General features: G+C 39.4%; 1 long non-coding RNA gene across 2 annotated transcripts in view; it reads left to right on the top strand.

Annotated features, from left to right (window-relative positions):
- Positions 1 to 4170: 4170 nt before the first annotated feature.
- Positions 4171 to 21618, top strand: part of LOC141411466 (uncharacterized) — a 58740-nt gene continuing 41292 nt past the window's right edge. Inside the window, exons 1-2 of one of the 2 annotated variants that reach the window (XR_012436238.1) lie at positions 4171 to 4464; positions 19114 to 19286. This is a non-coding gene — a long non-coding RNA (uncharacterized lncRNA). The remainder of the gene's footprint in view (positions 4465 to 19113; positions 19287 to 21618) is intronic. The other variant, XR_012436237.1, reaches the window with a different exon arrangement.

The raw sequence follows: 21618 nt of genomic DNA, 5'->3' as shown, positions 1-21618 counted from the left end.
GAATGCAGCTTGCCTTTTTCATCACAGAAATTTTCATTTGATGTAATCAGTAAACTTTGGTATGATAAAAAAAGAAAGAAAAGAAACAGGCAGACATTTCTCCAAAAAAGATATACAACTAGCCAATAAGCAAATGAGAAGAGCTCATCCTGAATCATTAGAAAAACCAAAGTATAATGAGATACCCCTTCATATCTACTAGAATGAATATAGTTTAAAAAGCAATAAATATATTGATGAAGGTAATAGAAATTGGATCCCTCATCCAATGCTGGTAGGAATAAAGATGATATAGTCACTTCAGAAAACAGTTGGGCAGTTTCCCAAAAAGCTAAGTATAGAGTAACAATGATTTAGCTATTTTACTAAGTAGATACCCAAGAGAATTATAAACACATGATAAAAATTTATATTCATCACAGCATTAATAGCTAAAAAGTAGGGACAATACAAATGTCCATTAACTGAGGAAGAAATACACAAAATGTATTATATTTAAATAATGGAATATTATCCACTAATTGAAAGAAGATACTCGCCACAACATGGATGAACCTTCATCACCTTAAAGACAGTGAAGGAAGTGAGATACAAAAGGCTATGTACAGAATAATTCTATTTATATGAAATCTCTAACAACAGGCAAATCCATGACCACTGAAAGTAGATTACTGGTTATCATGAATGGGGTGGAATAATGAGGAGTGTTTAGAAACAGGTGTAAGTTCCCTTTCTTTTGAATGATGATAAATGTCCTGTAATCAGAGAATATACTAAAAAGCCTTTCAAACAAATACTGTGTATGTGAATTATATATCAATTAAAAACAAAAGTCTAGAACTTGATATATTATTCCAAATATTCAAATTAGAATGGCTTGCTTTTAAGGTGAATGAGAAGTGGAAAGTGTCACCTAGATCAAAATGGAGGCTTTTAAAAGGTGAAGAAAATCAGAACTATGAAATAGGAGGCCAACCCTTCATAACTGTTTATATAAGCAGCAGGGGGAGCCCTTGATAGCAAAGAAAATTACAAAATAATATTTATGCTTCTGATTACAAAATTAATAGACTTTTTTTTATAGAAAACTGGAAAAATACCAAATAAAAGTAATCAAAAAACACTACATCACCATCCTGACAAACACTATTGGTATCCATTTGTGCAAGCCTTTCCAATCTTTTTTCTGTGCTACATGTTTCCATATAAAGAGCCAAACTTACCCATGATTCTGATGCAGCTTTGCATTCTATTTTGTTTTATTTTGCATTTTTTAAACATTTTTCACAATGTTTTAAGTGTTCTTGGGAATATAATTTTCTGTACTCTGCAACTGCAGATGTACCATAATCAATTGAAGCTAGTTTTGGAATCTTTTTAGTTATAAGTAGTACTTCAATAAATGTCTTTGCTTGTATTGAAATTCTTATGTATTATAAAAATATTTCCTAAGGATAGATTCCTTGAGAAGGAATTATTAGATTAAATGTTAGCCACAGCTATAAGTCTTTGGATACATATTGCCATATTTTCTCTTTTTATTTAAATTAAATTTATTTTTAACCAGGAAATGTGAACAACTGTTAGACTTCCACAGCATGGTATGGTATGTTCCATCTGCCTGAACTTTGATCCAAATATTTAATCATTGGATTTTTCTAACTGACAAATAATTTACTTGTCAATTTGATACAAGTTGGTCTTTCTTCAGTTATTTTTAGATATCTTGAAAGTTTTCATGATTTATTGTATAATCTTTGCATTTATACAAATTGTAATTTTGTAAATATTAATAATTTTTCCATATAGGCTTTTAATATATATTTTCTTTATATATTAACCATGATAACTCTGTTGTGTTACATTTTGTCTTTCTTTCCCTAGGTATTCTTTGTTTTATGCTTTTTTTATCATGAGTTTTGACATAAACAAGGTTTTTATTGTTATGTAAAAAAATCTGTCTTCTTCTGCTTTTTTGCTTAAAAAGTACTTCCACATACTAGAATTGATGAATAATTTTCTCTCCTTCTTTGCATTCTCATGTTTTAAATTTTATTTAATACATCCAGAATTTGTTTGGGAGGCCAGGTGTGGCGGTACACTCATATAATCCCATCTGGCTATAAGGGAGATAGAGATAAAAGGATCATAATTCAAGGCCAGACCCTCCAAAAAAGCTACCCCCTCAAAAAAAGTAGCAAAATTCTATCCCAAAAAACAAGTCAGATGGGATGGTAAAGCCTGTGATCTCAGCTAAAATAGCAGTAGGAGGATTGCAGTCTCAGGCTATCCCTGGGAAAATGCCAAACCCTACCCGAAAAATTAGAACAAAAGGGGCTGGGGGGTATAGTTCAAGTGGTAAAGCACCTGCCTAGCAAGTGTGAGGCTCTGAATTCAAACCCTAGTACCTCTAAAAAGACAACAAACAAATGAACAGAAACAGAATTTTTGAGGGGTTATGATTTGGGTTCCACCTACTCTCAAAAATATGAACTAATTGAACCAACTCTATTTATTGGAATAATCATTAGTTTTCTCCACTGATCTGAAATGACTATCAGATACTAAGTTCTCAGGTGTATTTGAGTGAGTTTGAGGACTCTAGTCTCCTCACTCTGTCTAGTCATGCTTTTAAAATTTTGTTACAGATTTTTATAAAATATCTTTATCACTTCATAAATCTTGTTTGGTTATTTTTATCTAGATATTCTTCTAGATTAACTCTACAGTCACATTTTCATTAAAAATATCCCAACTGGAATTTTGATTAGAACAATATCGGACCTAACCATTAATTTGAGAAAAAGTTGTATTACCACTGATAAGGAAAATGTCTGATTTACTCAACTCTGCTTTTGTATTATTAGCTAAGGTTTTATAAATAAATTCAGAGAAGACCTGTACATTATTAAACACTGATGTCCAGGTTTTGGTGCTGTGGGTTTTTGTTTTTTGTTTTGTTTTTGTTTTTTTTCATTTTTTTTGTAGTACTGGGGTTTGAACTCAGGGCCTACACCTTGAGTCATTCTGCTAGCCTTTTATTGCAAGGGTTTTTTTCAAGATAACTATTTGCCAGGGCTGACTTTGAACCTCGATCCTCCTGCGTAGCCAGGATTACAAGAGTGAGCCACCACACCATGCCGCGATGATTATTGATCTTGGTCTTGTTTTCTTTGCTTTGCTTCTTTCCTTCCTATCATACAAGACTCATTTTCTCTCTTTACAATTATTACTTGGTTGTAGATATTTTTGTATTTTATATCCAGGCATAAGAGTGATATATTAGTTCCAACGGCTGATTTCTTAGGTTTCTCTATACAGATTATCCTTAAGAAATTCTAACTTTTCCCCACATTCAGGATTTTGAACCTCAACACCAGTTCAATTTTTGGTATTAAGGCTTCTTTTTTTTTGTAAGCCTGATTTTTTAAAAAAATTTAAATAATTGAACAAAATGTCCAAATAAAAAAATACAAACAACTTTGAAAAACATAGATTCTGTTCCTTCCTGAGGATCTCAAAGAGTGAAGATTTACCATGAAGAACTTTTTTTAACTTAATAAAAAATTAAGTCCTAAATATTTTTAAAGAGGCAGTCAGGACTTGAAATGCTCTTTGGTTTTAAGTGGCCTATAAACTACAGTATTTGTTTTTTAAAATAGGGTTTATTGAGATATAATTTGGCATACTGTGAAATTCATCCTTTAGGTTCAGAGTTGTATGAGTTTTGACAAATGTACACAATCAGGTAACCACCACAAGCAAAACATTTGCTAGCAGAGTTTTCTCTGTCCCTTCAATGTCAGCCTCCTTGCTCTTGCCCTCTGCCCCTCCGCCCCTCCACCCCTCCACCCCTGGCAGCTGGGGAGTCCCTTGATATCGTGCATAACATTTTTATTTTTTTAAGCTTCCAACTGGAGTCATTGGCAACTAGCACACAATCCTCTGTGACGCCTTCAAATGCCACCTTTTCTTTGCTGACAATCAGCAATCACTTTGCATGTCAGCAAACCAGAAGTCCAGCCCCTTCTCCTTGGCCAGCCTCAGTGGGGCAGACATGTCCAGACTAGCCTGCTGGGAAGCTGAGCCAGCAGGAGGGGCTCCTCCTGGCATGGTCCTGTCTCTCACTATCTCCTTTCTAGCTCAGCCCTCTAGTCTACCTTGGATGTCTGTGTGTGCGTGTGTGTGGTCTCAATAGGTTTTCTGTGCTCACACACCTACAGTGTAACATACTGGCATGTAGATGAGCAGTGAGTTCTGAGAAACAATCATCTTTGAACCTTTCTTGCTCTCTGTCATCTGATTGCTGACTGGCAAGAGCTTGTGGTTTGCTGGCAAGGATTGGGAGGTCTGGCTCAAAAATGCAACATCAACACCTTGGGGAGGACCTAGGTTTGCACCAGTATCAGAAAATGAGAAGTTGCCAAAGAAACCCTCCTTAAAGCAGAACGGCCGGGCCAGTTAGTAAGTTTTCTCATGTTTACTGTTTCTTCAAAGATGCATTTTCTTCTCTGATTTTTCTTCTATTCTGTATACTGGGCCCTGGCTGTTTTCCTACTTCACTTGAACACCACTATAAGGGAACCTGTCTGTGGTTTTATGTTACCCTGTTGGAGTGTTGTGTGTGAATACAAGGCATAAAAGGGGATAAATTGCCTAACTCAATCCACCCCTGAGGACTGCCACATTAAAAAGATATACCATGGTACTTGTGTATGCGCTGGAATGATTGGAAACTAACAGACTGCAGCATTTGAGGAAACCTTTGAATTTCACTTGATGTAGATAACACTCTGATTTACCATTGAGCCTATATATAGCATTTCATATTTGTCAAGGCTTCTCAATATTTTTGGTTAATAACCAGTCCTGAGAGAACCTTTGTAGCTTATGTTAATTTTTACTCTGGAGAAAAAAAGAGATACAAAAAAGTGGGAGGAGGGGACACTGGATAGACTCAAATTCAAACCCATGGGCACACAAAAATACATGACCCATCCAAGTCTGGAGTTGACCTCTCAGGCCTACTTTACCTCAAGCACAAAATATCTATATTGTAGTTCACACAACAAGTAGCTGTATTTATTTCATTAGGGTTTTTCCTGCCTCTCTTAATATGCTCTGGTTAATCATTTATACACTTGGCAATTTGCTTAGAATGATGTACAGAACCAGCTGAAAAGGAGAAACTTCTGTCTGCCACTTGGCCTTTTATTGGGAAAGACTCCTACCACTTGCCTTGGTCCAGTTCACCCAAAGCTAGTGCCATAACAGTTCTTGGTTTAAGAACTGCTGATTTTAATGGAATTTTACCACCTCTGTCCCCAGTTCACCTCTGCTCTGTACAGTTGCTAACTGACAGGGTATACCAGCAGCAGTGCAGAAGCATATGAATCAGTTGCAGGACCCTGGAAAGGAACTGCAGCCTTAGAAGGCAGAGTTGAACATTTGTATCACAGCTTCCTTCAAATATATCTTTGAATCTGGGCTTCAAATTTGCCTCACTAGGAGAAGGCAAGGGAAGGCACTGGTCCATTGTGCCACAGGATTCCTAAGATGGCTCTTGGGCAGCTCCTGCTATTCCCTGACCACATCCCACATGCAAAGGACTCACCTGGCGGTGTCCTAGTTCACACATGCAGTGAATACACAAGCCCCCTCCCATGAGTGGGAGGGGATACCTCACCATCCTCTCCCAGGTACCAGCTCAGGACAGGCCTATGTGGAGGAGTCAGGAGAGGTAAGCAGCTGTCGAGGGTTGGCATGGCCATAACAGAGTTAGAAGAGACTTTTGTTTCACCAGGGCTCCCCTCACTTTTTCTTCCAAGCCATCAGACCTCCTCATATAAACATGTGTGTTAAGATAGTTACTTCTTGGGAAAAAAATAGTTAATAACACTAGCAAAACTATGACTAAACTAGCATTCGTCCATGTGCGGGGCCCCTATGCTAAATAGTTCATATTTGCTATCATATTTATTTCTGTTGAGAGCCCTATCCAGACACCTACTGCTGCCACACTATTTTATAGGCAGGAAAACTAAGGTACAGATGGTAAAAGGACTTAGGTATATGGACACAGATACAATAGGTGACTGCATTGACATTTGAGCTGATTCCGAATACCTTGTTTGTTCTGAACTAGAGGGTGGCTCTGTGCACATTTCATGTCCAGAACCATCAGAAAACCCTTGGCAATGACTAAAATAGCCACACCCATAAAGGGGTACAGATGCCTGACTGGGAGAAGATCCAAGAAAAAGCCCAGCTCAGCAGGGACAGAGAACTTAAGGGTGTCCCCGTAGGCCACTGGGACCTCATCAAGTCCATTTGTTTTTATAAGCACAGGTTCTGCACAGTTATTTAAAAATGTGCGAGCCAGGGTGGAACATGGTCTGATGGCAGAGGAGAGGAGGGACCGCATTGGTGAATGTGGGCCAGTTCTTCCTGAGCAGAGCAGCAGGGAAGGTGGAATTTTAGTGGGCACCATGAGGAAAGTGGATCTGAAATGTTTTCCACAGAATTAGAAAGTCAGGAAATAGAAGCTGGCACTCCACTGCTTTTGGGATAGAAGAAAGCAATCGGCAGGCAAGTGATTGGCTGCCATTGCCAACCTGGAAACTTTTAAAATCTACTTTGTTGATTTTAAAAAAAGAAGTGCATGCAGTAATCACCAAAGAATAATAAATAATGACAAACATCTGCACTTCAGGTCCCTGGTGACAGTGGCAAGCTCCAAATCTCCCAACTGCCATACAATTCAGTCACAGCTTTTGCTATGGTACACACACACACACACACACACACACACACACACTGCTCTCCCTCCTTGGTCCAGGTCCTCACCTGCACCAAAACAATCCCAGCTGCACACAATACTCAGGCAAGTGGCTTCCAACCTGACCTCCAGAAGGCAGACGAGATACCACGCATTTCCCTGCAAAGTCTTCCTAACTCTCAGGGATCGGTACTAAGACGGAGATCCTTGTCTCAGGAGCAAAGCCTGTTTCTCCAGCCCCCGTGCACATACCCCAGAATTGGGGCCCCAGTCCTACAAGTAGGGTCATTGCTGCAGCAAAATGTGTGGTACCGCACCCACTTTCTTACCAGCTGTAGGGTAAGCTGCTGGTCTGACCCTGATGTACTGGCTCCTGGGGCTTTATTGAAAGGACAGTAAACTGCTCATATGGGTCAGCTAGTTTCTTGCCAGTGACCTCCAGCTTAAAAACAGCTCAGAAAAAGGGCTTTCTGAAAGAGCTTGGTTTTATGGACCTTTTTGGCATTGTTTCTTCAGTTGTTTCTCTTTTCTTCCTTTCACTCCTTCCTTCCACCTGGGAGAAGTTGGTTGAGTACCTCTGCCTGAATACCATTACCCAACTTCATGATTTAGAGTTTTGAGAAATTACATAAATGCCATTTTTCATGTTAAATTTAGAAAATCTGATGAGCCAGATAAATGTTACCTAAAGCCATATTTTTTGTTGAACACAAGGACAGAAAGTGCCACATCTTTGCAATCTGCTGTTTGGTCATTCACTGTGAAAATCTCTACAACTGTTGATTCATATCAACAATTGTTTTTGAATTACAGTGGGTGGCTCATATTACAAAACATTTCCATGCATGAAAACTCAATCCCCTTTAGACTTTTCAGCTTTCTATAACATAACCTCTTGGACATGGGAGTCCAAGTCACTGTTTTCAACATCTGGTATTGAGGAAAAGGGGGTCCAAACTGATGAGTGCTAATTCTGGTTCCTCTGATGAGCCTTTTTCTTACAGTTTTGCTACAACCTGGAAGCTTTGTTACCTTCCTATTTGGAGGCTATCTATCTTCGAGGGCTGCTCATCAGAATATCTGAGCAAACTCCTAAGCTGCAAGAACTGAAAATGCCATGTGATTGTCAAAATTTTTAAATAGCCCCACAAAGCCAGTGACCTTAATCAGGTCAGCCATCAAGTGTAGGATCTGGTGATTCAAGTCGTAAAGTGAGTCAAGCCAACCAAACTCAGAAAGGATGCACTTGCCCCATTATTTTTCCCTTCTGGCTTCTCCAGCAAAGTGAAAGCTTCGGCGCTTCTGCAGACAGGGTGTTTGGATCCTGACATGCTGGGGAGGTCCCTAGAGAATACCTGAGAGTACAATTAGCTGCCAAAGGCAAAGGGCCAATGTCAGTAAAGTCAGCACAAATTTAATAGCACTAGAACAAACCATTGCAAGTCTCCAATCTGATAATCCAGGGTAATAAAGGAAAAGAGCAGAGATTCTGGTGGTGTTTAGCATTTTTAAAGTTTCATTGGGGCAAACACAGAAATATCGTCTGGATCCTTTGAGCCTCTAGGATTACACTGAGAGTTGGCCTCCATCTGCAAAGATCTGTGTCTTTGCCTGAGAGAAGACAGAAACCAGAGAAGAAAGAAGCCTCTGTGAAGACAGTGGGCTTCCATGAGAATGGAAGTGAACCAGGAGGGTCACTGAGCAACCAGGTCCCCATCCTAGCCATGCTAGACAGCTATCTCTCCTTCATAATGACATGCTAAAGTAAACAGAGTGAATTTGCAAATGTGTTATGCCTTATTAAGAGAAACCTTGGGGACCTGGCATGGTGGTTCGTGCCTGTAATCCCAACTACACAGGAAGAAGAGGTAGGAGGATCTCAGACTGGGGCTAGCTCTGGCAAAGTTAGCATAAGACCCTCTCTCAAAAAGGACTAGGAATGTGGTTCAAGTGGTAGGTTCAAGAGTGAGGCCTGAGTTCTATCCTAGTACTTCTAAAGAAAAAAACAAATGAAAGTGGAAGGGAAAAAGGAAGGAAGGGAGGGAGGGCAGGAGGGAGGAGCCATTCAAGCCCAGGAAATGCCAAGATTAAATGGAGAAGATGGAGGAGAGGTAGGGGGTGGGGGAAGATTTTAAATATCATTGGAAAAATGCAGGGAAAAATCCTGAATTAGGCCATTTCATTTCATTGAATTGTTCAGCAATTATGATCATCCCACCTTAAGAAATTAAAGTGCATGAGGAAAATCTCATCTAAGAATAGTAACTGCTGTTACTAAATACACTACACACACCATTTAAAACTGTACTAAACAAAGTCAGGTTCAAGAGGTGCTATCATTACCAAATGGTTTACTGTAGGGACTGTACATTTAAATTTTAACCTAAAGCTAAATGTTGCAAAGTTAAATCAATTTTATTTGATAACCTGGGAGAATTTACTTGGGGTGGATGGAGCCTTTGGCTCAATCTAAAATTTAAGGCTCCTACCCCACAGGAGGTAAGCTTTGATACTAGCATATTCTCTTCTCCTAGAAGAGTTATTTAAGAGTTATTTAAAAATCCAGGAGAAATGGCCCAAACAATGCATGCACATATGAATAAATGAATTTTAAAAAAATCCAAAAAGTTTTTTTTTTCTTAGTTGGTTTTCTCCCCTAAATCCAGCATCCACACAGACTCCCCTCTTATTCTCTGTCTCTTCTCTCTCTCTCTCACCCCCTTTTTCCCTTCCTCCCTAAAGCAGTTCCTGCAGCTTTAGTTTTCTTTTTCTAAATTTAAAAATGTGACTTCTGGCTATAAAATGTCTCCCTAAGCTTCAGCAGCCCTGGTCCCCTGTGGCTGTTCTTGGCGTGATCTGTAAATTAACTGGAGTCACTTAGAGCTCTCCGTTAGTTTTAGTCAAACATTAGCGGCAGTGTTTACCCCATGTCATCTTCAGTTGTTACTTAATTTAATGCCCGTCAGCATTTTTTTTTAATGTGTTCAGCAAATCCTTGGCTCAGGCTGTCTGAATTCTTTGCTCTTCCCCTCCCCCACCTTGACCTAAATCCAACTCAATTTATCTGAGGAAAAGGCTTGCTTATATTTTTTAATTTGCTAGTGCAGTTTGCTCTTGTCTCAAGAAAAGAAGAGTTCGCTTTTGGTGGCGACCCAACCACACTCTACTCAGAGGCCTTGGCAAGCCTCCTATCCCCCATTCCACCTTACATCAAAGAGGGCGAACTGTAAATTGTGAGCGTTTTTGTTGCTTGTTGTGCTGGCAGGGCTCTGTAAGTGATGTAAGATGGGAAGCACCCTCATATTCCTATTTGGGGATGGTGGTGTGTACTCCCCCAAAGAAAAACCACTGGTAGTGAACTTTGAAGCTCTGCCCAGTGGAAAGCTAATAGCTGAACATATCACGTCATAATTCATACAACTTGAACCTTTCTCCTCAGCTACTACCACTTCAAAAAGTAAATATAACTAGCACTGGCCATTGTACAGGGTCCTGGTGTCCCTTTCATAATGTGACATCATGTAGCAGAAAGCCTCTCTAAGACCATCACAAAGGCAGAAGGAAAGGGCATAGGGGAAGCTGAGCACCACAGACATTCCAAGCATGTAACAAGGAAGAGGAATATAGGGGGAAATTTATGAGACTATGAGGCCACCTTCAAAGGATGCAACAAACAGCGCCTGTTTCCACAGATTGTGTACAAAGCCAGCTGTCCTTCAGTTAGGAGACTGTGGTTAAGTGCCTTGTCTACCATTTTCTGGGTACAGTGACAAGAGGACAGATGTCACCTTCAAGTCTTACACTTATTCAGATTTCTTCTTTTAATGTGCACATCTAAAAAAGCAGAAAAGATTGAGTCAGCTATTCCACCCCTTCCCCAAAAACTTGACTTTGAGTTTCAGTTTCTTAGCTGTATCTCTGTTTACTGGTAGATGGAGATCAGAATTCTCTCCTATATTTCACAAGGGAAAATTCGATTGGTAAGAACCTTAAATGTGGTTGGTATTTCTATGGTGTTTCACCTGAAAAGCAACAGTGTAGATAGACGATTCAGGAAGATGAAAACTAGAAGGTCTTGGGTGCAGCTCAGTAGTAGAGCATTTGCCCCGCATGTGTGAAGTCCTGGGTACCACCCAGCATCAGGACTGGGGAGAGCAGAACTAGAGACATTGAGGACTGAGGCTTCATTCAGCATGCTAAAAATAAACAAACTCCAAAGGAGTCATATTTGTGTTCTCAGATAGGAGGGGAACTCCTGGGCTGACTCCACACAGAGTCCATAATTGCATTTCCAGGAAAGCCTCAGTGAGGGACTGAGTTAGGTACTATTAACTCAAACTGCAGCTGTCCTTAGGGGCAAGAGAGCGGTCTGCACTCACATTATAAGTGCACACATGGTGGCCCTTGGTTAGGGATAGGTGTCCCTGGGTAGGTCCATCCTGAGATCTCCAAGGCAGCCTTGAAGATGTACACATTCCTGTCACTAATCGGCAGATCTGCATTCTCCCTGGTACCCAACTCTGTGACATCACCACTGTGTCCAAAATGCAGCTGTTTTGCTACAAACTATAAGAAGTTTCTATAGCTTTCTTGATCCATCTGGAAAATGTTCAAAGCACAGGATTGCAACAACAAGGACTTTAGTGCTTAAGACACCACCATTCCCCCCCCCACCCCCACCAGATAACAGCTCTTCTTAGAATGAAATCTTCCCGGTGTGCCCAGACACACTACTGACAAATGGCTATGCTATAGAATTGCTCCTCCTTTGTTATTTTCACTGCAAGACATTCCACCATTGGCATGCAAACTTCCTCCTTCATTTTTCTTTGCACAACTCTTTCATCAGCTTCCTGTTCAATATCCCTTTCTGGCCTAACCCCAACTCAGCTTATTCATTTAACAGCACCGATTATTCATTTCTCATGGATGGTGCATGCATTTAAATCTCAGAGGAGAGCTCTGAACACATAGAAAGTGGAAATCTTTTGGGTAAAATGTGTCATTTAATTTTGAGGTATAAACCATAATAATCAACATCAAAAAATTCATTTCTTTTCCATTAGGTAATCCTCTCTCTCTCTCTCCTTCTGTGTGCACACGTGTGTTTGCACGTGCATGTGTCATGTAACTCTCTTTCTTTAGCACATTTGTGTTTGTTCACTGACTGGTGTCCAGTTTGCAAGGCTCTCCCAAAGGTGGCCTCGATGTGCTTGTGCCTGCCCAGGACCCTGCACTAGCCAACAAGAAATCAGACAAAACTGGCTGCAACAAGACGTTCACAGCAGTTCACAAAGAAAATTTTGGGCACATTCCCAAACGGCCAGGCATGTGAGTCAAGGCTGCAAGGGAGCCCGACTCTCGAACCTTCCCCCACCCTTGGGGTTTACTCTGTTTATTCTATCAACCCTGTTTATTCTTTCAACTCTGATTTCTCAGCAGAACAACTCATCACACTACACCCAATTATGGAGACACACAGAAAACATCTAGAAAGAACCATAGCAAGGCACAATCCTACTGATTCATCCGCTAAGCCATTTGTTAACAAGCTGGTTTGGGGTTTCTCTTTTCCATAATTTTTCAACACTTAGGGAATTAATACTGCCAGCTGTTCTCATCTTTAAACAAATTAGCTTGTATAATTGGGAATTTCAAATGATTTCCATTATTATAGCCCCCTTCAGAAACATGTCTGACCAAAATAATCAGTTAACAAAGTAATTGAGAAATCTAGGCCATACCAAATAGACGTGTAAAATGTTAAGTGTGGAGCCAGCCAACATTTAGTAAACATTTGCTGATGCAGACTTGGTTCCCTAAGGTTTTAAATGCGGAACTAAGTGACACATAACTTCAGAGTGATCATGGCACCCAGACAGAATTAACAAAAGCCACCAAACAACAAACTGGATATAGTGTACCAGAGTCTGTGGAATCAGACACACTCTGTCTCAAATTGAATTCCACACTTGCTGTGTAACCTGGAGCAAATGACACGTTCTCACTAAGCCTCAGTGTTCTCATCTTGAAAGTGGGGATTATAAAAGGACTCCCCAACTCAGTAGATGGATGTGGGAATTAAAATTTGGCAATGTCTGTGAACACTTGGCAAGTATGGTTTCTAGCTGCTAGGAAGCTCTTAATAAAAGAAAACTACTAGACATTTTTGTTGGACAGATAATGTCTTTAAAAACTGGGAACTTAAAATAATTTTTAAAACTTAGCAAACAATGAATACCTCTTTGGAGGAAATAGCTGACTCCTAAACCAGGTGATGGAACACCTTGGAAATCCAGATCGCTCAAGGCAGACTTGTTAATGTGCCAGGGACGGGGCTCATACCCAGCTGATACTCAATAAACATTTACTAATACTCGCCATGGTTTCCTAAGTTTTAAAATAAAATGTCTGGATGAATTACAGAATTACTTGTGGTTATTTCTGAAATATTACAGCATTGATGTGAAAATTCAACCACCCAAAAGAAAGCTGGATACTAATTTTGTTTGAAAGATTGGAATGACCCTAAATACAAGTATTGCATGTGAAGCAAAGGTTCATAAAATTAGATGACCAGAATTAAGAAAGCTTTCCTAGAAACAAAGGGAGCCTTACTCATTTCTGCAGAAAAATTTTTTCTTCCAGTTTTCTGTTAACTCAAGCTAAAGTAACAATACCAGGGACAGGTCTGTTTAACCAGTGTGAGACCACCAACCTTTTGGATTTAGCCAAAGGGCTGCCAAATTATAATGGAACATGGGCTGATTGAATCATTGAGTCAAATTCAAACAGATGATCTCACAGAAGAGAGCTCCCACACGTAGATGGAGAAAACTAAGGGAGGCCATAGTTTAAATTTTTTCTTTTTATCAAGGTAGAGTTTACAAAGTGACGGTGATTAAGTTGTAGGGGTGGCTTTCCACAGAGTTCATGCTGGCCTCGTATTAACTCACTGAAATGCACCATTTGCTTTTCTCATCTTCCTTTAATTTCAGTTTAGAAACAATCATTTATCTTAGTATTCTCTCTCACTTGGAGCAAAGAAGCAGCAAATTTTGCAGAATTCAGTAAGGCATTGATTGATTCATGCTGTTCCCTCTTTGAGTATGAAAAAGGCAACCAAAATATGACCTCCATCTTTGAGAATAAGTCTCTAATCTTTAGGGATAAACATTTTAAATGAGCCAATTGCTCTTCCCCAAATAGAAAATAAACTGATCTCTGGCACAGTTAAAATGATGCCAGGCTATGTGTCTGTGTGGTGCACACACATTCAAACATATGAACCTAGGTGGAAAGAAAAAGGCAGAGCAGGGGCTGTTTCTCTGACTTGCTTTCCACAGTCACCTACACTTTTCCAGTGCAGAGAAGAACCATAACAGTAAGCCCTTTGCAAGAAACAGGCATACCTCCACATAAAGAGGGCTTGGCTACAGGTGGGTACGAGAATCTAGAGTTTATGGAAACTCAGCCTGTTACTTACTTTTCTTATATAATCTGTTGAAACTGCAGATCTGTGTGAGCCTTGCCAGTCCTCTTGCTATGACTTTTTCAGGAACTCACCTTGAGTTCTCTTTAGCCTCTGGGACTGATGTTTGCATGGTGGAGCTGTGATGCCCAGGACTAGTAGTTCTCAACCCAGGCATCAACACGTAGGTTTCCTTTGCTCTTGTATTACATTAAAATACTTGAAACTATCAAAATGAAACCTCCCACATTGTACAATTAATATGTGATAACAAAAACTGTGAAAAAATTAATAAAATACTTGGACATGTTTAGAAGCTAAACCTTTTGTTGTTGCTGGCCAGTCTTCATTTAAAAAAAAAAAGTCATTCTTATGCAATGTACACATGTATCAAAACATTACATGTCCCCATTAATATGTGAAGGGCTGGTGGAGTGGTTCACATGGTAGAGCATCTACATAGCAAGTATGAGCCCCTGAGTTCAAACCCCAGTACCACCAGAAAAATAAAAGTAAGAAAAAAAGTCATTCTGTAATATCTTGCAGAAAGGCACTGTATTAGCTTTTCATCACTAAAAATAAAATACATGAGACATACTAACTTATGAAGAAAAGGAGGTTTATTTGGCCCACTGTTCTGGAGGTTCAAAGTCCAAAAGGTATAGCACAGGTTCTGATGAGGGCTGCCTGTGGCTATGACCCAGTGATAGATGGTGACTGTGAGAACATGTGTAAGAGCAAGTAATCGCATCTCTAACCAGAAAGCAGGGACAGGTTTGCTCTTTTTACAACCCTGTTCTTATGAGAACTACCTAAGAGTCCCACAAGAACTATCTTAATGCCCTTAGAGTACAAAACCCCAATACTTCCTGCTAGGCCCCACCACTTAAAGATTCCATTCCTCTCCGTACCACTACCCTGGGAACCAAATTCCCAGCACATGGACCATTGGTGGGACACCATATCCAAACCTCAATGGCCACATTCTACTTTATTCTAGCATACAGCAAACCCCTCCATGGTTGGCAACACGACCATCTCTGAAATGAAGAAATGTAGCACAGATGCTGGCTGCTCTGCAGGAAGGAAATTCAAAGTGCAATTTCTTTAAAGGTATAAATATGGCTCACATATAAACATGAGCATGTGGCAAAGACTTATTTAATTCATAAATGAGGGAATGAGCAAAGAGATAAAACTGGAACAAGGAGCATTTGAGGAATGCAATCCATACGGATAGATGTATATGTATATGTATATATGGGTACTGGAGAACAAATGCTGGAATAAGATGACTAGATTGGATAGAACACTGGCTAATGTCACACAGGGCAATAAAAGTCTTCTTTTTCTACTAGGCTAAAATCTCTCATATCACAATGAACAGAAACCCACAAATTACCATGTCATTTCATATAGTCTGAGCTTTAGCCAATAGTATGTCAAATAAGGTGTACACTCCTAGAGCATCAGATCACCTTTGGATGGGCCTATTAAAAAATGCTCCTATAAGACAGTGAAAGAACACACAGCCATCATTTTTTGCCATATTTTATGTCTGATACCTTAACATCAGTAAAATGCTTTCTTGGGGGAAAAGGTGCCTCATTTAACAAGACATAGGGCCTAGAATGAATAGCTACAGAGATATTAATAGAACAGCATCCCCACTCAAACCATGTCAAATACTAAAAATACAGAAGTGAGGCAGAAACAACCCAAGTGTCCCTCAATAAACTGTGGCACACACATGGTGTGAAATATTACTGAGCCTTACAAAGGAAATTCTGAAATATATTACAACATGAATCAACCTTGAGGGCATTTTGCTGAGTGAAATAAGCCAGTCATAAAAAGACAAATACTGTCTGATTCCACTTATATGAGGTACCTAGAATTGCAAAATTCATAAAAACAAAAGTAGAATGGTGGTTGCTGGGGGCAGAAGAGGGGAGAATGAACATCGGATTTCAGTTTTGCAAGACGAAAAAAGTCCTACAGATCAGTTGCATGACAAAGTGAACATAACACTCGTGAACTGTATAGTTAGAAATAACTAAGATGCTAAATTTTATACTATGTGCTTTTATCACAATGCAAATAATTTTTAAAAGTTAGAGTTGGTATCACCAATCCACATGCATGTCAGAAGGCTAAGAGAAGAATCCCACCAAAGTTAGACCCAAAATATGTATCTCTGGGAACCATCCTTTTACCATCTGAGGTGCTAGCCTGTGACTTAACTTACAATGTAGCACAAAAGAGATGAATGCACAAATGACAATGTAGCTGTGGTAAACTTGAGCCCATGTCACAGAAACATAAGCAATTTAGCAGCGGCAGCTACCAGAGCAGCCAAGGGCCATGTGGTGCCTGTTAAAAGCCAACAGAAGCTGGCCAGGTCCACTGGCCAGGCCCAGTATGCAGACCCATGGCTGGGAGGGCTCTCTGGCCTTTTGCATCAGCACTGGGAGCGTCCCTTTCACTTTCTCTGGTCCCTTGCGGGTACTACGTGATGACAAGTTCAGCCATATAGTCACTAACCAGCGGGGACTAGCTTTCTTATGGTCATATTTCCATTTTTCTCCTGATTCCCAGACTTTTGTTTCAGGCCCTAGAAAAGCCAGGCCTCCTGCAAAAAAGTACAAAGAAAACTCTTCTTATTGTCCCAACACAATGCTCTCTCTTCTCTGATGTGACTTTATCACAAATCATCCACATGCTCCAGCAGAAAGTGAGAGCCTTCATGTAAGAGTCTCTGCCACACACATACAGCTGTTTTTTCCCTCATAAACTTAATTAGTCTTCACAATAGAGCAGTTATGGCTCCACTTTCCTTCTGTATCTTTTTCTCTCCTCCTGACCAACAGAAACTTTCTGTAATTTTTCGTAAGTTGGTACCATGTCACAGAATGCTGGTTGATAAGGAGCATTAAGCCTGATTGCATTTAAAATCTAAATCCTTTACATAGAGGAAAACCATTCCTGCCTCCAATGTCTCATGAGCCTCCCCAGTCACAGTATTTTATCATCCTCTCACTAATTTTATTAATTAACATTATATGTAATGAGAAAAATTCATTCATTTACAAGAGCATATAGCTAACCTTAACACTCAATCATATATATTTTTTAAAAACCCCAACAGTTATCTAGAAACATGTTTTGTTCTATTGTCCCCTCCATTGTGAAAATAAGCGTTTACTTGGAAAATCAAAATTCAGATGCCCTAAAAGCCAAAAAGAAAATATTCTCTGTAGCTGAGGGGCCATCTCTTGCTATGATGGCTTCACTGTGCCTTAATTCAATGAGAATTGTGGGGGTTGAAAGTTGAGGTATGCCTTCCAAAAACCAAACAAATCTCAGAAACAAAAAAGATGTACACAGTCAGAAGAAGAGACTGAAGCTTCCAAGGCCGGAAGCTATCTTCTGTTTAGCTTTGCTTTTCTTATTTTGTTTGTTTTTGCTTTCATGAATCCTGGCTTTTTAGCAGCAGGAATAACCCAACTCAACCCCCCTCAAGTTCCAGTCTTTCCAGTTCGAACTCGATCTCCTGACATGGAAGGTCTCCAGAAAGGTCACCAGAGAAGATAATTATGATGAGCTCAGAGAAATCTTTAAAATGTTTAAATAGCTAGCAAGTGAACTACTGGAGAAAGCAGGTAGGATGAACTAGAAATGTGAACTTTAAGATTAAAAAGGAAAAGAGATGACAAAAAGCCAGCAAGCCACAAGCAGGGAGCAAGGAGGGACAAGGAAGTGGGTCTTTAGGGCAGCAGCAGGCTGAAGGTGAAGGAGCTGTAAAATAGTCACTAAGTGCTTTCTCCTCCTCTGCCTGATTGTGGCAACTCACAGCCTTTTGTAAACCCTTCCATTTTTATGCTCTTCAGGTACAGATGCTCATCAGCTCAAAGGTGAGCTGTAACTATTTCACAGGAAATAAATTTAGAGTATTTTTTATGTGATCATTGCTCCAAGACAGCAAGGGAAGATAAAAGAACTCAGCATATAGGGCGTTTTAAAATTTTGATCCTAGCCAAGCGTTAAACTGAATCTATCTTAGGTTGGTCCCCTCAGCCTCCTTTTACTGTCCTTCCACCAGAACGTAATCACGTACAGTCACAAATGGAGAAGTCATTGTTGGCACAGATTGGCTGGCTAGCCAACAGTCTGGATGCTACCCAGAGTCTCCTCCAGGGAAAACATGGATCGTGTAAAGATTTTACTCAAGCATTATTTTTGGCCTTTGAGGGTTGCAACTAAAGATATGAAGAAAGTTTTCAAAACCACACAATAGACTCAGGGCATAAAAATGTCCTATGATCCTGTGGGATACCTGAAAATAACACCCAGTTTAGCCTTTTTAGAATAAAAACAAATATTTAAAGTAGCAGAAAGTGGACCTAAATGATCCTGTCATCCCAGTTGCCTCAGAGGCTGGCTATGGGCTCTCTTTGAAGAAGAGGACACGGCTACCACAAGTCAAAGGTAACCAAACTGCAGGAGGGAGCTGCTTCCCCAGTCAAAGGGCCTCCTCCAGAGTAGTATAGATGGACCGAATGTTCCCTTTGCTTCTTTCTTGGAGGAAGTAAGATAGGAGGAAAGCAAGAAACACAAATGGATAGGTTGGAAGCTTTAGGGGTCTGAACGCAAACAATTTTGTATCTTTGAGTTTTAAAGAAATCAAGCTAACTGCCTGTGGCAGGAGAAGCTATGTTGAACACTGAACATATGGAGGAGAGAAGGTGAGTCTTTTATTATCATCTCTGATAAAAAGAAATTGAGGTCCAAAAAAGAGAAAAGTTGGCTGAGCAAGAAGAGCTCTCCAATGGCTGATTTCATTTTTGCCTTCGGTACCAAACAGGTCCAGCTAATGTAAAGTACCATGTTGTATCCACGCCTCATCTTCCAAGCAACCGATACAGCTTTTCTCAAACTCAGCAAAGAGCCTTCTCCCCTATCCTCTTTCTCAGCTGAAGACTGGCAACTTGTGTCACAATGATTGCAGAAGAGGAATGTCCATGCACTCCCACTTCCGTAAGTACCCAACTCTCTGATCATAGACCACACTTTCAGCTCCTCTCCTGTCACTCTGTGTGAATAGTCCTTGCCTCAAGACCAGCCCTCCACTTGTGCACTAGTACCCAAACACTTCTGCCTATTCAAGGACATCATGTGACACTTGTCCCATCTGCAGTATCATTAACTTTTCTCTCTACTCTATTATTCCTCAAGCATGCTGCAATTTCTCCCTTAACCCACTTCACCATCAGCGACCACCTTTCCAGTAAAACTACTTGAGATCATTATTTATGCTGGCTGTCCAGAAGAAATGTAATGTGAGCAGCATCTGTCATTTTAACTTTTCTATCAACCACATTTCAAAGCAACTAGTAGAAGGTGGTGGAGTGGCTCAAGTAGTACAGTGCCTGCCTAGCAAGCATGAGGCCCTGGGTTCAAACCCCAGCACCACCAAAAAAATTTTAAAAATAAAAAAAAAATGAAACTAGTGAATTAATTTTATTTTTATTCGCATATATTAATTGTACAGAGGTTTCATTGTGATATTTTCATATATGCATATAGCGTACTTAGATCAAATTTATCTCCTCTATTACTCTTATCACACCTCCACCCTTTTAAAACAATTTTAACAAATTTCATTATTCTATTTTCATACATGTATATAAAGTACTTCAATCACATTCACCCCCTCTTTGCCTTCTCTTTTCCTCCCTAACTCTCCCACCTGTTCCCACCCCCAAACAATTCCCATTTTATACCTCATCATTCATATCTTTTAAATCTAGTTTGCAATATGAGGGATAACATGAAATATTTGTCCTTCTCAGTCTGGCTTATTTCATTTAACATGATGATCTCCAGTTCCATCCATTTTCCTGGAAAATAACATAATTTCATTCTTCTTTATGACTGAATAAAATTCTATTTATGATACATACCATATTTTCTTTATCCATTCATGGGCTGATGGACACCTAGGCTGATTGTCAATAGTCTGACTATTGTGAATAGTGCTGCTATAAATATCGGTATATAAGTATCTCTATCATAGGCTGATTTCCATTCCTTTGGATATATGTCCAACAGTAGTATAGCAGGATCATATGGTAGTTCTATTTCTGTTTTTTTTAAGGATCTTCTATACTGATTTCCACAGTGGCTACACTAATTCACATTCCCACGAATAGTATATAAGTGTTCCTTTCCACCACCATCACCACCACTACTCGAATCCTCACCAGCATTTGTTGTTACTTATTTTCTTGATGATAACCATTCTGACTGGGGTGAGATGGAGTCTCAATGTAGTTTTGATTTGCATTTCCTTTATGGCTAAGGATGTCAAACACTTGTATTGGTCATTTGTACTTCTTCTTTTGAGAACTGTTCAATTCATTTTCTCATTTATTAATTGAATTGTTTGTTCTTAGGTGTTTAATTTTTTGAACTCTTCATATATTATGGATATTCTTCCTTTATCTGATGAATAACTGGCAAAGATTTTCCATAGGTTGTCTCTTGATTCTGGTGATTGTTTCATTTGCTGAGCAGAAGTATTTTTATTTGATGCAATCCCATTTGTCAATTCTTGCTCTTACTTCTTGAGTAATTGGAATCCTCAGGAAGGTGTTACCTATGCCTATATCTTCAAGGGTTTTCCCTATGTTTTCTTTTAATAGTTTCAAAGTTTCAGGTTTATTTAGATCTTTGATCCATTTTAATTAATTTTGTACAGGGTGAGAGATAGGGATCTATTTTTAGTCTTCTACATGTGAATATTCAATTTTCCCAACACCATTGGTTCAAAAGGTTGTCATTTCTACAATGTATGTTTTTTGTAACCTTTGTCCAAAATCAGGTGGCTATAGCTGTATGGGCTTATTTCTGTGTCTTCTATTCCAAAGATCTACATGTCTGTTTTTGTACCAATACCATGCCATTTTTGTTACTATGGCTCTGTAGAATAATTTGAAGTCAGATATTGTGATACCTCCAGCATTGCTCTTTTTGTTCAGGATTGCTTTGACTACTAAGGGTCTTTTGTGCTTCCATATGAATTTTAAGATTGATTTTTGAATTAATTTTAATATTTTATTTAACCCAATATACCCAAAGTAGTATAATTTCATTATGTATTATAAAAATGATTGAGGTATTTTACACATTCTCATTCCCTATCTCTCAAACCTTTTCCTTCTGTTATTTATTCCATCTCATAAATGACAACTCCTTGCTCCAGCCTTGAGGATGTCCTTGCTCATATTTTCCTAATATTCTCCATCCAATCCATCAATGAATCCTCTCAATTCTATCTTCAAGTTATATCCTGATCCTGCTGATTTCT

Source organism: Castor canadensis, chromosome 10, assembly GCF_047511655.1.
Source record: "Castor canadensis chromosome 10, mCasCan1.hap1v2, whole genome shotgun sequence".
NCBI lineage: Eukaryota > Metazoa > Chordata > Mammalia > Rodentia > Castoridae > Castor > Castor canadensis.
The sequence above is the reverse complement of the archived record's forward strand: the minus strand, read 5'-3'. Positions and strand labels throughout refer to the sequence as shown.